Below are 16,543 nucleotides of genomic sequence, written 5' to 3'. Positions count from 1 at the left end.
CATGTGGGATCTTCCCGGACCGGGGCTCGAACCCGTGTCCCCTGCATCAGCAGGCGGACTCTCAACCACTGCGCCACCAGGGAAGCCCAAAGCCCCTATATTTTGATCTTATATCCAGCAGCCTTACTAAAGTCATTTATTAATTCTAATAATTTATCCACATATTATTTTAGACTTTTTATGTACATTTTCTGTCATCTGCAAATAATAACAGTTTTTTTTGTCCCTTTCCAATCCTTTTATCTCTTTTTTCTCTATTCTTTCTACACTTACTAGGAGCGCCAATGCAGTCTTGAGTTAAAGCAGCCCTTGTGTTTTCTTGATGACAAGGGTAAAGCTGGGAACATTTCAACATTAGGGCTGATAATGTTTGCTACAGATCTTTGTTTAGATATTATATTCTTAGCTTATTTTATTTTATTTTTAACATCTATTATTGGAGTATAATTGCTTTACAGTGGTGTGTTAGTTTCTGTTTAGATATTCTTAACAGATCAAGGAAGTCCCAATCTATTCCTAGTTTGCTAGGGATATTTAAACAATTGTTTTTCTGCATGTATTGGGATCTTCTATGATTTTTTTTCTCCTTTATTCTACTATTTTGGTGAATTACATTGACTGATTTTTTAATGTTAAACCAAACTTGCCTTCCTAGAATAAACCCATCTTGGTTGTGACATACTATGTTTTCAATTATCACTGGACTTGGCTTATCAATATTTTATTTAGAATTTTTTTATCCATGTTCCTAAACAATGTAACATTGGCATGTAATTTTCTTTTCTCATAATGTCCTTAGGAAAAAGGCTACAATGTCCAACTAAAACAAACTTGTGTCTCCTTTCTTTTTTTTTTCTTCTTTTTTTTTTTTTTTGCGCTACGCGGGCCTCTCACTGTTGTGGCTTCTCCCGTTGCGGAGCACAGGTTCCGGACGCGTAGGCTCAGCAGCCATGGCTCATAGGCCCAGCCGCTCCGCGGCATGTGGGATCTTCCCGGACCGGGGCACGAACCCTTGTCCCCTGAATCGGCAGGCGGACACGCAACCACTGCGCCACCCGGGAAGCCCTCCTTTCTTTTTTTAAAAAATTATTATTTTTTTTTAACATCTTTTTTGGAGTATAACTGTTTTACAATAGAGTGTTAGTTTCTCCTTTACAACAAAGTGAATCAGTTATACATATACATATGTTCCCATATCTCTTCCCTTCCTTTCTTTTTTTAAAAAAATTATTTTATTCAAGTACAGTTGATTTACAATGTTGTGTTAATTTCTGCTGTACAGTATCCTCTCTTTCTTTTCTTTGGAAGAGTTTGTGTGAGATTAGTGTTACTTCTTTTCAAAAGTTTGGTAGGACAGGGAATTCCATGGCGGTCAAGTGGTTAGGACTCCGTGCTCTTGCTGCTGAGGGCCTGGATTCCATCCCTGGTTGGGAAACTAAGACCCCACAAGCCATGTGGTGTGGCCAAAAAACAAAAAAAAGTTGGTAGGACACCTAGTAAAGGCATCAGGGCCTAGAATTTTCTTTGTGGGAAGGTTTTGAGTTGCAAGTTTAATTTCTTTGTTGGTTATAGGACTATTTAGATTTTCTATTTATTCTCACGTAGTTTGGTAAGGTCTATTTTTTTAGAAATTTGTCCATAGTATCTACATTTCTAAATGTATTGTTACAGGGACTTCCCTGGTGGCGCAGTGGTTAAGAATCCGCCTGCCAGTGCAGGGGATATGGGTTCGAACCCTGGTCCAGGAAGATCCCACATGCTGCAGAGCAACTAAGCCTGTGCGCCACAACTACTGAAGCCTGCGTGCCTAGAGCCCGTGCTCTGCAACAAGAGAAGCCACCGCAATGAGAAGCCTGCGCACTGCAATGAAGAGTAGCCCCCGCTCGCTGCAACTAGAGAAGCCCGTGCACAGCAACAAGGACCCAACACAGCCAAAAATAAATAAATAAATTTATTTTAAAATAAATAAATAAATAAATAAATGTATTGTTATAAAGTTCATAATACCCTCTTATTGCCACTTTAATGTTTGAAGGAGCTCTAATAATGTCTTTTTTTTTTTCCTCTTGATGTTGTTATCTGTGCTACTCTCTTTTACCGTGATCAGTCTCACCAGAGCTGAGACTTGTAGCTTCATTTATTCTCTCTATTATGTTTGTTTTCTCCTCTGTGTTATTTCCTTTCTTCTACTTTCTTTGGGTTTAGTTCACTGTTCCTTTTAAAGCTTCTTGAGATGCTTGCTTAGGTTATAGATTTTCAGTCTTCCTTCTTCTTGTCTGAAATAATGTGCTCTTTTGACCATTTGGTACAACTTACCTGTAACACCGTTTGGGCTTGCTTCAATTTCTTAAATAGTTATAGGCTATTCACTTTCTATTTCTTCTTCAATAGTGATGATGTTTTAGTTTTCTAGCAATTAATTTCTTTCATGTAAGCTTTAGAATTATGGGCACAATTTCTTGATAGTAGTCCCTTCATTTTTAAAAAATAAATTTATTTATCTACCTATTTATTTATTTATTTTTGGCTGCACTGGGTCTTTGTTGCCGCGTGCGGGCTTTTCTCTAATTGCAGTGAGCGGGGGCTGCTCTTCATTGTGGTGCGCCCTTAATTTTTTTTAGAAATTATTTATTTATTTATTTATTTATTTATTTATTTATTTATTTAGGCTGTGCCGGGTCTTTCTTGCAGCACATGGGATCTTCGTTGCGGCATGCAGGGTTTTTAGTTGCAGCGTGTGGACTCAGTTGCGGCGTGCATGCAGAATCTAGTTCCCTGACAAGGGATGGAACCTGGGCCCCCTGCATTGCAAGCGCAGAGTCTTAACCACTGGACCACCAGGGAAGTCCCAGTAGCCCCTTAAATTTTTAATCCGTGCAACACTCGTGGTCATGTCCTCCTTTATATTTCCTAATGTGCTATTCATGCTTTCTCTCCTTTATTCTTAGTTAACCGGACTAGAGTTTTGCCTTTTTTCCTAGTTTTTTTCAAAGAACTCTTTCTTGGTTTTGTCAATTTCATTTTACCTTTGTTCTCTATTTCAGTAATTTCTGCTTTTCATTATGATCGTTTTACTTTCTTTGGGTATACTGTGTTATTTTTCTAACTATGTAATATTAACACATAGCTCATTAATTTTCAGCTCTTTCTCTTTTCTTATTTAAGCATATAAAGCTATAATTTTCTCTCTAAATGCCTCTTTTGTTGTATCCTACAAGTTTTGATGTGTAACATTTTCATTATCATTCAATTCTACTGTTTTCTCTTGATCTCTTTGAACTATAAATTATCCCTGTGTATGTAAGTGTGTGTGGGTTTCTGTGTTTAGGGGAGTTTTAGGAAGTTTGGGGTTTTGTTGTTGTCTGTATGTTTGTTTGCCTGCCTTAGGTCTAGATTCAAGAGTTTACTTTAACAAAATCTCTTTTTGGGCTTCCCTGGCCACAGAAACCCATTCCTACTTACTAATATTCAAGCACATCTATTATTCATCTGAGCTTGGACACATTACACACTCCGAGTCATCTGTGCTTCTGCCCTCTTTGTGAAAGGAGGCTTTGAGTCTGGTGGTCCCACAGGGAGGGCGTGTAGGTGGGACTCAGGGCTGACTCAGAAGGCCCGCCCTGGACAGCTCATGTCTGAGGTCGCACGAGCCGGAACAGAAGTTTGCCTAACAGCTTGGCAGGCTCCAAGCTGCCCCGCCATACCCAGCTCCTGAGCTGTCAGTGTGGAGTCAGGGATTTATCAAGATGAAATGCTAGACCTTTGAGGGTTTCACTCCTTCAATTCTGCCCTCGTTTTTGACCTGGAATCGTACTGACAGCAAATATTTTCCAAATGCAATAGTGACAACTGCTTTCCCAGCTGACATGTGCTGAGGAATATGATGAGCCGTCAGAAGCACTGTGATCAGCACATGGGGAAACAGACGTGAGGGAGGGCAGGAGGGGTCTGAGGCAGGCCCCTCACCAGTCAGGTGCAAGGGTGGGGTGAACTCCGTCTCCTGACAGCTACTCTCTGTCAGCTTCCCACATCGAATCCATAATGAGGGACGGAAAGGTGGTCAGTCAAGCATTAATTATGCCCTCGTGCACTGACTTCAAGACGAAGTTAAATCCATTTCCAGCGAGTGAAGAATTACCTTCCTTTCTTTCAAAACCACAAAAATAGTCAATATAAACTGCCTACGTATTTTAACCGCACTTTCTTGGTCATTTTGTCACTTCAAGTTGGTGACCTTGGGCAAGCTAGTTAGTCCCACTGAGCCCGAGTGTAGTAGGCTTAGTAATGGCCCTCAAAATGCCAGCTTCTGGGCTTCCCCGGTGGTGCAGTGGTTAAGAATCCACCTGCCAATGCAGGGGACGCAGGTTTGATCCCTGGTCGGTGAACTAAGATCCCACACGCGGGGGAGGGGGGAGGTATCAACTAAGCCCGCACGCCACAACTACTGAGCTCCCACGCCGCAACGAGAGAGAGCCCACGCGCCGCAAACTACACAGCCTACCTGCCCTGGAGTCCGTGCCACAACTACAGAGAGAGAAAACCCACATGCTGCAACTAGAGAGAAGCCCATGCACCACAACGAAAAATCCCTTGTGCCTCAATGAAGATCCTGCGTGCTGCAATGAAGACCTGACACAGCCAAAAAAGAAAGAAGGAAGGGAGGGAGGGAGGGAGGGAGGGAGGGGAAGAAAGAAAGACAGGAAGGAAATAAAGATACTAAACATTCAAATCACCCAGATATAAAACAAGTTAAAAGAAATAAATAAGCAATAAGCATTTATTTAGCTCAGGGACACGCAGGTAACCTAGGCCTCTCTGCTGATCTAGGTGGGTCTGGTTGATCTCAGCTGGGTCTGTCCACTCACGCACCTACAGTCAGCTGTGGACTGTCTGAGGGCTCCCTAGTTTAATATGGCCTCAGCTGTGACGAGTGTCCTTTTAAGAGAAAAGCAGTGGGACGTTAGACAGAGAGAAGAGGAGATGCACTGTGACTAGAGACTGAAGTGATGTATCCACAAGGCAAGGAACACCAGCAGCCACCAGAAGCTGAAAGAGGCCAGGAACAGGTTCTCCCCTAAAGCCCCAAGAGGGGGTGTGGCCCTGCCAACTCCTTGATCGGGGTCTTCTGGCCTCCAGAACTGTAAGAGAATAAAGGCATGTTGTTTCAAGCCACCGTCTGTGGTCATGGGAAACTGACATGCCGAGACAAGGGAGACCAGGAGGATGCCGCGCGGGGCACTGTGGAGCTGCTGCGGGCACTGCACACTGGCCCCCAGGGGACCCCACTGTCCTGCCCGGTGGGTGTGGGCCGCTGGGGTTTTCTCCTGTCCAGACCCAGCTGATGCCCCTTCCCGCACCAGAGTGAGCCCAGGCCTGGCAGGCCCCAGGCAGCCCCTGGGAGGTCAGAGGGGGAAGAGCTGCCATCTCTCCAGCACCTCTCACTCGCGAGTCCCTGGCTCCTGCTTCCTCCTGGTCCGCTGAGGCGTTAACTACGCGAGCAAACTCAGGCTCCTTCCTCTGAGCTCTGATGAATAAGTCAACTACTCATCACTCGTTTACATTTTCATTTTCTCACTGCCCAAGTTCAGGGGCCCCAGATCCTTCAGTCTGTAAAAGTCCACTGGAGCCCAGGGCTGGCTGCTGCTAGGGGTGTAATCTGGGGCAGGAGACCCACCTCCAAGTGAGCTCAGACACTCTCCAGATCCCACGCAGACTCCAGGGCACAGATGGAGTTGAGTTCTGCTATCAGCGTTCACCACCTGGGGGAGCTCGGCAAACTGCTTAACCTTTAGGAGTATCAGTTTTCTCATCTGTAAAATGGGAATTCATTCGCTGCAGGAGAGGCCAGGGAGATAAGAGGGAAGGCAGGCAGGCTGATGTGCCTTCCCAGACACCACAGACAGCTCATGGAGGGTGAAGTTGGGAGTACCTGTAGGAGGGGCAACCTGGGGGTCCCTGGGGCCTCGTGTGGGGATGGTGGGGACAGTCTGACCTCAGCAAAAATGCAAGAGAAGGGAACCAAAGGCTGGGGGCAGGAAACAAACAAGGGTCCCCTGTTTTAGTTTTAAAATATTTTTTGCTGCACGTGGGATCTTCGTTGTGGCATGCGGGATCTTTAGTTGCAGCATGTGGGCTCTTAGTTGAGGCATGCGGGATCTAGTTCCCCGACCAGGGATCGAACCTGGACCCCCTGCATTGGGAGCATGGAGTCTTAACCACTGGACCACCAGCGAAGTCCCAAGGGTCCCCTGTTTTAGAACATGGAGAAAGGCGTCGGTTGGTGCCCGAGGGCAAGGGTCTGTAGGGAGGGAGAGGGTACAGAGGAAAGAGGGGCTGAGGATCCAGGGAGGGTCCAAGGAAGGTTTGAGGGGGCTGGAAGGATTTAGGCCCAGACTCCCCAGATATGCAGGGAAGTAGAAGAAAAAGGTGGCCCTCCATAGGGCCCAGGGCTCTCCGTGGGGTCTCCCAGCCATGAGGCATTGAACAGGTGTACGGTGCAGGCTGGTGGGTGGGTTGTTGCTGCTTCTCTGACTGTGTCCTCTGGGGCAGACACGGCTCACCCCAGTATTTGCCCTTCCCCTACTGCCCCAAGGAACTCCAACCCAGAAAGGGGAGGAGGTGTGCCAAGGCCGGGGGCCACCCCCTTCCACCTCTGGGGGCTCAGCAGCCACATGGGGTGGGGGTGAATCCCACCCTTACAACGAGCTCGATCTGGCAGCTTTAAACTGGGCCAGACTTCCAACAACTGAAAATGTCCAGAGAGTTAGAAATTCAACAGTACTCTGCTGAAAACAGGGAGCAGAGAAAAACAGACTTACAGTCATGCCTGCTACTGAGTTTATATTCCTGAATAAATGTAGTTACAATAATAAGGAATTCCCTGGCGGTCCAGTGGTTAGGACTCAGTGCTTTCAGTACCCGGGGCCCAGGTTCAGTCCCTGGTCGGGGAACCGAGATCCCAAGAAAAAAACCAACCAACCAACCAAAATGTAGTTACAATAATAATAATGTTGCAAGAGGTATTATGACTTTCTTACCCCCACTCCATTTTTATTAGATGGAAATTATGACGCAAAATAGGTCCTGGGTTATTGCATTTGATGTCTGACAGCAATCTTAGAAGTAACATGTCCAAAACGGAACTGGATTTATTTCTGTTGCCATCCCCCAGCGCCCCTCCCTCAACCACGTCTCCCCCATCTCAGGAAATGCTGCTGGGAGCCAGCCTCAGTCCCTCTTTTTCTCTCTGCCCAAGCATCCAGTGCATCAGCAAGTCCTGCAGCCCTGACAGGGATAAGCGCTCCCAAGCCTGACCTGGCACGACCCCCCCCCGGCCCCAGCTCCCTCTTCACTCCTGGCTGAGCAGCAGCTTCCTCCCCAGGCCTGCAGCTTCCCTCTCAGCCCCTCCACACCCGCCGCGGTGTCGTTCTATTTTCTTTTCGGCCAATGTTTGTTCATGATTTTTATTTTTTAATAAAAACTGAATAGAACTGCAATTCCCCTCCTAGAGGTATACCTAAAAGAATTGAAAACGGGTACTCACCCAGGTACGTGGGTACACGTGGCCATTGCAGCCCTAGTCACGGTAGCCAAAAAGTAGCCAAATGGCTATGAATGGATGAACGGATAAACACAAGTGTTCTATCTGTACAACGGACTACCATTCAGCCACGAAAAAGAAGGAGGCACTGATCCATTATACCACAATGTGGATGAACCTTGAAAACATTCTCCTTAATGAAAGAGGCAAGACACAGAGGATCAAATTACGTCTGGTTCCATTGATATCTGAAATGTCCAGAATAGGCAAATCCAGAGACAGAACACAGATTGGTGGCTGTCAGGGGTTGGGGGGAGGGGGTGAGAGAAGGTGCTGAGCAGGCGTGGGTGTTATTTTGGGGTGATGGACGTGTTTTGGGACTAGACAGACATGGTGGTTGCACAGCCTTTGCCAGTGTACTAAACGCCCCTGAATCGTTCAATTGAAAATTGTTAATTTTATGTTCTGTGAATTTCACGAGTTATTTTTTTTAATTGACAGGTACATCTCAAGTATTGGTCAAGAGTTGTGATACACAAACGCTCCTGTACTTGCTTCTCCTTTCCGCTTCTTCCCCTAAAGGTAACCACTGTACCACTACCCTGATTTTGGGGTTTATCACCCCCTTAACGTTTTTGTCAATTGTTTTACACCCTATGTTTGCATCCTTAAACAATATGTTGGTTTTACATGTCTTTGTTTCTGCACTTTGCATAAATGGAACCATGCTTTATATAGTCTATATGGACTGGTTTTGTGCTCAAGAACTGCGATTCATCCAAGTCGTTCTGCAGAGTTGCAGTAAAGTTCTCTCTGCTGTATACTATTTCTTGGCGCGAACATGCTATATGATTTATTTTTAAATTTTTTAAAATTATTGGCTGTGTTGGGTCTTCGTTGCTGTGCGAGGGCTTTCTCCAGTTGTGGCGAGTGGGGGCCACTCTTCATCGCGGTGCACGGGCCTCTCACTGTCGCGGCCTCTCTCGTTGCGGAGCACGGGCTCCAGACGCGCAGGCTCAGTAGTTGTGGCTCACGGGCCCAGTTGCTCTGCGGCATGTGGGATCTTCCCAGACCGGGGCTCAAACCCGTGTCCCCTGCATTGGAAGGCAGATTCTCAACCACTGCGCCACCAGGGAAGCTGCCATGCTACAGTCTTTATTCACACAGATAATGGACAACCAGGTTGTTTCTAATGTTTTCCTATTACAAATGGCAATGTGGTAATATTTTTATGCATGTCCCCTGTGCACATGGTCAGAAGGTTCTTTAGGGTAAATACTATGGATGGTATTGCTGGGTTGCAGGGGATACACAACTTCAAGCATACTCACTGATGCCAGATTGTTTCCCAAGATGTTGATTGCATTCATTTTTGCCAAGGAACCAATTTTTGGCTTTGTTGGTCCTCTGTGTGGTGTGTGTGTTGCATCTCATAATTTTCTGCTCTGGCCTTTTTTATCAATTTCCACTCCTCCCAGCAGTGTCTTAGAGTTTCTTTCGCTCCACACACTCAACAACACTTGCTTTTTTTTTTTTTTTTTTTAATTAATTTATTTATGGCTGTGTTGAGTCTTCGTTTCTGTGCGAGGGCTTTCTCTAGTTGTGGCAAGCGGGGGCCACTCTTCATCGCGGTGCGCGGTCCTCTCACTGCCATGGCTTCTCTCGTTGCGGAGCACAGGCTCCAGACGCGCAGGCTCAGTAATTGTGGCTCACAGGCCCAGTTGCTCCACAGCATGTGGGATCTTCCCAGACCAGGGATCGAACCCGTGTCCCCTGCATTGGCAGGCAGACTCCCAACCACTGAGCCGCCAGGGAAGCCCAACACTTGCTTTTGTCTGACTGTTTCTGGTGGCTGTTGCATGGTAACTCCTTATGGTCTTTGTTTGCATTTGCATTAACAAATGTTTCAGCATTTGTTCTTACATTTATTGACCACTGTGAAGTGCCTGCTTTTATGTCTTTCCCCTGCTTTTATGTCTTTCCCATATTCATATTATGTTATTTATCTTACTAAATTGTAGACATTCTTTTTTTTTTTAAGTCTTTATTTATTTATTTATTTTTGACGGCATTGGGTCTTCTTCGTCGCTGTGCACAGGCTTTCTCTACTTGTGGCGAGCAGGGGTTACTCTTCGTTGCAGTGCGCGGCCTTCTCATTGTGGTGGCTTCTCTTGTTGTGGAGCACAGGCTCTAGGTGCACGGGCTTCAGTAGTTGTGGCACGAGGGCTCAGTAGTTGTGGCTCATGGACTCTAGAGCGGGGGCTCAGTAGTTGTGGTGCACGGGCTTAGTTGCTCCGCGGCATGTACGATCTTCCCAGACCAGGGTTTGAACCGGGGTCCCTTGCATTGGCAGGCGGATTCTTAACCACTGCACCACCAGGGAAGTCCCAATTGTAGACATTCTTTACGGAGTATGGATATGAATCCTTTATCAGTTACATCTTCTCTCGATTTGAGGTTTGTATTTTCACCTTCTTGATAATGTTTTTGAAAAACAGAAATTGTTATAGGGTGGAGGGGAGCTTTTTTGTAACTGTATGTTCCTTTGCAACTTTTAAACTCTGCACCATGTGCATCTATTACAAAAAGAAAAAAATTGAATACAATTTGAATTAAAACAAAAGAGCTAGGGAATGCCCTGGTGGTCCAGTGGTTAGGACTCCATGCTTCCACGGCACGGGGTGCAGCTTTGATCCCTAGTCAGGAAACTAAGATCCCACATGCCACGGGGCAACTAAGCCCGCGTGCCACAACTAGAGAGCCTGAGTGCTGCAACTACAGAGCCCACGCAACGCAATGGAAGAGCCCGTGTGCTGCAACTAAGACCCGACGCAGCCAGAAATAAATAAATAAATATGTAAACAAAGAGCTAGTTTCTTTCACTTTACCCTGAGTAATTTTTTTTATTAGTCGTTGTCTTGAAATTATATTATTCTTGAGTTCTTTTTTATGTATCCTGTGACGCTTAAGAACTTTAACTTTTTCTGTTCACAGCTATATCCCCAGTGCTTTGCATAAAGCAGGTGCTCACCTAACACTGTGGAAGAAAGGAACAGAGGAAAAAGAGTGGGGAAGGATAGAGGGCCACCCTTAAGGGCTAACACGGCTTTTTGTGGGGGTCCCGTGGCTCCAAGGGTTGGGCAGGAACCTATGTAATGGAAGAAGTTTTCTTTCCTCTGACAGAGCTTAGACTTAAAAGTTATGATTTGTATTTGGGAGATTTGTATTTTGGGGGGATGTTTACTTTAATAGGAGAGCCCTAAAGGAAGGGGCAGATATGATGCTCCAGGAGACGGCAGGTTTTATTTGCCCACTCACCCTTTCTCTCCCCCATTCTCTTGTTGCCCATCTGTCTTTGCCGTCAGCATGCTGTCAGAGCCACCAGAGTGAAGTCTGAGGGCATTGCTTTCTGCCCCGGGCAGCTTTTGAGCACGCCTCCTGCCCTTCCTGAGTTTCCATGTTTCTGTCTGCAAAATAGAGGCGATAGTACAAACACCAACTCCTTCTGTGTTGCAGCACCCCTTACCAAGCTCTTTTGTACCCATTACCTCCTGTAATGAGCTCAGGGCCCAGTGAGCTATAGGTGAAACGGGAGGGGAGGAGGAGTGACACTCTCACAGCCACATGTGGCCTGGTCTCCAGATTCCAAGTCCTGTGCTCATCCAGGGGAGAACTGAGAAGTGCAGCGGCCCAGGAAGGAGGGTCCCCTCTGCGGTGGGAGGGTGAACTCTGCACATATATGCTGGCTATTCTCTGGGTATTATCTCCATGGATCCCCACAGCAACCATGGATGGAAGGTTCTAATATTCCCATTTGACTGATCAAGAAATTGAGCCTTAGGACTTCCCTGGTGGTCCAGTGGCTAAGACTCTGTGCTCCCAATGCAGGGGGCCAGGGTTCAATCCCTGCTCAGGGAACTAGATCCCGCATGCCACAACTAAAGATCCCACATGCTGCAACTAAAGATCCCACATGCCGCAACTAAGACCCAGCACAGCCAAATTAATCGATTAATTAATTAATTATCTTTTAAAAAGAAATTGAGCCTCAAACACATGAAGTGATTTGCCAAGGTCACCTAGCATTCAGGGTCATAGCCAGGGTTGAAACCCAGCATTGAAACTCCAGAGCCCTTGCTTTCCTACCACCTCTGTTGTCTCCATAGACCTTTGGATACAGTTCTAAACAGTGGGTTTTCCCAGCTCAGAGCCGAGTGGACGCGGGAAAGGGCCTGCACAGAGAGCTCCACTGTCAGGATGTAGCAATGACACCCAACGGAAGGTCATATACGTGTGCTTCTATACCTAGATCTGGATCTATAATCGCCAACAAATGAGAAAATAGAGCATTTCCATAGCCTGGGGCCGCTAAGTGTAGGGGCAAATGGCCCTTTCTATCCCCATATCCCCCAAGGCCATCCCAATATTGCAGTGCATCATGGGAACTGATAAAAGGACTATGAGTCCTTCATAAAAGCTGAAAATTTCAGAATAGTGTGTTTCGGGAGGCTGGGAAGTCTGTGAGCCATCTCAGACACAGTCCACCCACAGTTATCCTGAGAAGACACAGTACTGTGGGAGAGAGAAGCGTGGAAAATCCCTGACAGATCTATGCTGGGTTTCTAACTGGGCCCTCCTCGGAGCTAAGCAAACGGACTAGAATGCCCTCCGCTTACCCAGAACAAAAGGAACCAATCACCGCTAGACAACTGGAGGGCAGAGCACAGCTTTGGAGTCGGATCATGGCTCTTTTCTGAACCGTGGCGACGTGGGACAAGTTACAGCCTCTCTCTGAGCACTGGCTGACACCTCCCTCACCGAGCTGGTACAGTTACTGGTCTTACCATAGGTGCTTGGTGCATTGTCAGTAGAGCTGGAGCACAGTAAATGTACTCAAAATGGAACTCAGTAAATGTACTATGACCTCAGGCAGCCAAAAGCAAGGATTCCGGGAGTGGGGGAATGCTCACTGGGAGCTAGTCTGAGAAGGTCCCATAGCAGTAAGCTGACAGGGCTTCCTGACAATAGGGAAGATTCAGCTAGACCAGAAGCCAGCCCAGGCGGAACGGCAGGGACAGTCTTGGATGTGAGAATTCCTAAGCTGCCTGCTGGCCCTCACAGAGGAAAACAGTGGCCCCAATGGGGTGATGAAGGAGACCAGAGCAGTGAATTCAAAGAGTAGCAGTACGTCTGCTCTGACCCCTGATATGTTGGGGAGCAGCCTGGGGAAGTTGGGGAGCGTGGAGTCTGGAATGGACTTTATATTTCCCTGGGTGGCGGCCTCTAAGCGTCTGGGGCCTACTTGGGGGCACGCCTGTCCCTGCCTCCAGGCATGAAGACCCCAGATGTCCCACAATTATCACACTCCTTCTCTCCTTGACTTTATTTATTCTCAGTGCTCGGCCCTCTGCTCCTTGTCGATCACACAACAACAACACACACACACGCACACACACACTGAGGAGTGGATGCTGGATCCTAGCAGTTCCCACACCTTCCCAAAGGGGACTTGTGCTTGTAAGTGCTGTGGTGTGACGGCCAGGGAGAAGCGGGCCTCTCCACCTCTGTCCAAACTAGGTGTGGTGCAGAGAACACAGGCCCAGGGGTCAGGAGATCTGACCACTTGACGTGATCGTCTTGGTTAGGAATGCACTGGGCTGCAAGTAACAGACAGCCTCAACTCTCATGGCTTAAACAAATGGGGACTTATTTTTCTTGCATAAGAAGTCCAGAGGAGAGCAGTTTCAGGACTAGTACAGTTACTCTTTCTTTCTGGTGCTGGCATGGGGTGGTCTCTCCACCACATGCCCACAGTAGCTGTGGAGCAAGGATATAGGTCTGGGGCTTCTGAAATCTGGGCCCCATTCTGGCTCTGCTGCTAACCGGCTGTCAACTTCAGACAAGTCACTTCACCTCTTTGAGGCTCAGTTTCTCTTTTGTCCTAGAGCAGCAAGGGTAGGACTAGATCATCTTCAGTTTCTTACCTCTCAGGATGACCTTCCTCCTTGCCATGAGAGTAGGCACTGCCTAGGCACATACACGACTTGGTATATTTTGTTATGTCTTTTCAGTTTAAGGAGGCTGAGATAGAACCTATTTTAATATGACGATAGGAAACAGGAATATGAAAAAGGACAGAAGAAGGGATTCCAGGAACAACTTCCAGAGCCTGCACTTCCATTCCTTCCAGACCATAGATCCATAGAAGTACCTAATTCCGGCTACAGAGGGTCCTTCAGACAGAACAATGTGTTGTTTTTTCTTTTCTTTTCTTTTTTCTCCTCCTCTTCCTCTCCAGTTTTCACATAACATGTACGCCTTGCCTCTCATTTCCAGCTTCTTATGGTACCATGATATCATTTGACATAAGTGCTATGAAAAGTTCAAAGTGTTTCTTTAATTCTAGCCTTTATGAAAACCAGAAGCATCTTGAGTTAAGTACTGTCAGTTTCACTTCCCACCTCCTGGCATTCACTGACTCATTATTTAATGTGTGGCTGCAGTGAAAAAAGCATCAAGGTGGAAACCTCACCCCCAGCCACTTCTCTGGCCAACGTGGAATGTTCTGAATCATCCAAGCCCTTTCTCTCAGCTCCTGCCCAAGGCTGAACCCTTTAGTGGTGCTCTGGGTGTTTTCCCAGCTGACCTAGTTGACATTCCTGTCATCGGGAGTGCCATGCTGTGTCTGAACCTGGCCTGGCCCCTGCCTACCCCTCCAGTCTCACCTCTCACCTTTTTTTTTTTTTTTTTTTTTTTTTTTTGCAGTACGCGGGCCTCTCACTGTTGTGGCCTCTCCCGTTGCGGAGCACAGGCTCCGGACGCGCAGGCTCAGCGGCCATGGCTCACGGGCCCAGCCGCTCCGCGGCATGTGGGATCTTCCCGAACCGGGGCACGAACCCGTGTCCCCTGCATCGGCAGGTGGACTCTCAACCGCTGTGCCACCAGGGAAGTCCCGCACCTCTCACCTCTTGACATTGACCTAAACCCACCATGTTCTTCCTCAACTGTACAGACCATCCTGCTTGGCATCCCTTTCCACCCATCCTCACCTAGCTAATTCGACTCATGCTTCTAGACTCAGCATAACCACCACTCTTCCAGGAAGCTTCCTTGACCCAACTCCCCAAGTTGGGCTAAGTGTCCCTACAGGGACTCCCACAATCTTGTGCTCACCCACATTTCACTTGAACTGTGTGAAACACACATTTAACTAACAAGAATTCAACCATCTCTGCTTGGCCAAAGAGGGATAAAGAGAAGGACTTTTTTTTTTTTTCTTTTGCGGTACGCGGGCCTCTCACTGCCGTGGCCTCTCCCGTTGCGGAGCACAGGCTCCGGACGCGCAGGCCCAGCGGCCACGGCTCACGGGCCCAGCCGCTCTGCGGCATGTGGGATCCTCCCGGACCGGGGCACGAACCCGTGTCCCCTGAATCGGCAGGCGGACTCTCAACCACTGTGCCACCAGGGAAACCCAAGAAGGACATTTTAAACAGGGCTGTCCTTGGCCCAGTGAACACTTTCCTGAGAGGGAGAGATGAAAGCCCTGACTGCATCTTAGTCCTCGCATGTTCTTACGCTGTGAGCATCTGTCCTCTCTAGGAATGATTCTGGTGTTTAAAGACGTATATGTCTCACAGAGCAGGAAATGTCCCAGACATAGCAAGAGGAGTCACATCCTGGGGGCCAAAGGAGAAAACATGAAAAATAGAAAAAGAAAAGCGAGACATACCCACTACAAGGGCTTATCTGTTAAGGAAGTTTTCGGATATGGGTTCAAATCCCCGCTTTGCGGCTAACCTGCTTGGGTACTTTGGTCAAGTCACTGTAACCTGTTTAGACTTGGGATCACAAGGTGTGTCTGCTCATCTTACAGGATTACTCTGAGGCTTAAAAGAGGTAACAAATGTAATGTACCCACAAGGTAGACTCTCAGTAACAGTTCATGTTACTCCAGCCCATTCCGCTTTTCCTCCTCAGAACCCTGCACCAAAGCATTCCATCCAACGCTGGCTAGGCTCTAGGCAGGTCCATGGGAAACATTCAGAGGCTCGAAAGCAAGGAAGGCTTCTAGGGGAGGTTCCATTTCCAACGTCCCAGCCTGCAAGCGTCCACCGAGCTCCGCCCCAAGGTGGAGCATCCGTCCACTGAGCATCCGACCCGGGGATGAAGAGTCCGGTTATAAATCTCCTACAAGCATTTAGGCGGTGGTCCCAGGAGGCTTCTAGGGCTCCCCGCCCCCTTCTAGCACTCTTCCTTCCGAAAGGCTTTTAGCTGGGTCCGAGTCCAGCTCCCTCCTGACCGCGAGCTCCTTGAGGGCAGGACGCGTCTGCCGCCTTCGGGATGCTGAGCCCAGCCCCGGCTTCTCAGAGTCGGAGGCAGGAAGGGTGATTTGAGTCCTCGGCTCCCGGGTCACCGTTGACGATGCAGGAACTCGGCTCCTCCCCACAGCCCCGGCCCTATAATTGCTGTTATATCTCGATTTGGGGCAGCGCGGTCCCAGCTTTTGAGGGACGCTACCTCAGCTTTTGCATACAGCAGGCCCTCGATCAACACTATAAGTATCAATCCAGTAGTCATGCTCAGGCCGCCGCCCAGGGCCGTTTGCCGGCTCTTTCGCGGGTGCCGCGTGCTCTGGACGTTGGGAACCCGCCGCCCTCGCTGCCCGCCGGGACCCGCCAGCCCTGCCCAGCCTTGGGCGCCGCCCCCTCGGCCCCGGACCAGGCCGAGTCGCCCCTAGCAACAGCCGCCGGGCTAGCTTCCTCGGGCCGCGCTGATTGGCCGGACTCCGGGAGGCGGCGGTGCCGTCACTTCCGGCATCCGGAGGCAGCAAAGGAAGCCGAGGGGCGGCCATCTTGGGTCCGTGAGGCTTGGTGGTGCCGGGGGCGGCGGTGTCGGCGGCCACCGGGCTGAGGCTGAGGCGGAAAGAGAGCCGGAGGGAGAAGAACAGTCGGGTGCAGGCGCCGCCTCCGCAGCCCCATCCATGGTCGGCGCCCGCAGCCCGCG

At 48.4% G+C, this 16,543-nt stretch overlaps 1 non-coding gene across 1 annotated transcript; it reads right to left on the bottom strand.

The window, feature by feature from the left end:
- Positions 1-2,771: 2,771 nt before the first annotated feature.
- On the bottom strand, positions 2,772-2,844 carry TRNAA-UGC (transfer RNA alanine (anticodon UGC)). The gene has a single exon. It is a non-coding gene; the product is annotated as a tRNA-Ala (tRNA).
- Between the last annotated feature and the right edge of the window lie 13,699 nt (positions 2,845-16,543).

Source organism: Kogia breviceps, chromosome 3 (genome assembly GCF_026419965.1).
Source record: "Kogia breviceps isolate mKogBre1 chromosome 3, mKogBre1 haplotype 1, whole genome shotgun sequence".
Lineage (NCBI taxonomy): Eukaryota > Metazoa > Chordata > Mammalia > Artiodactyla > Physeteridae > Kogia > Kogia breviceps.
This window is presented reverse-complemented; position numbering and strand designations above follow the sequence as displayed.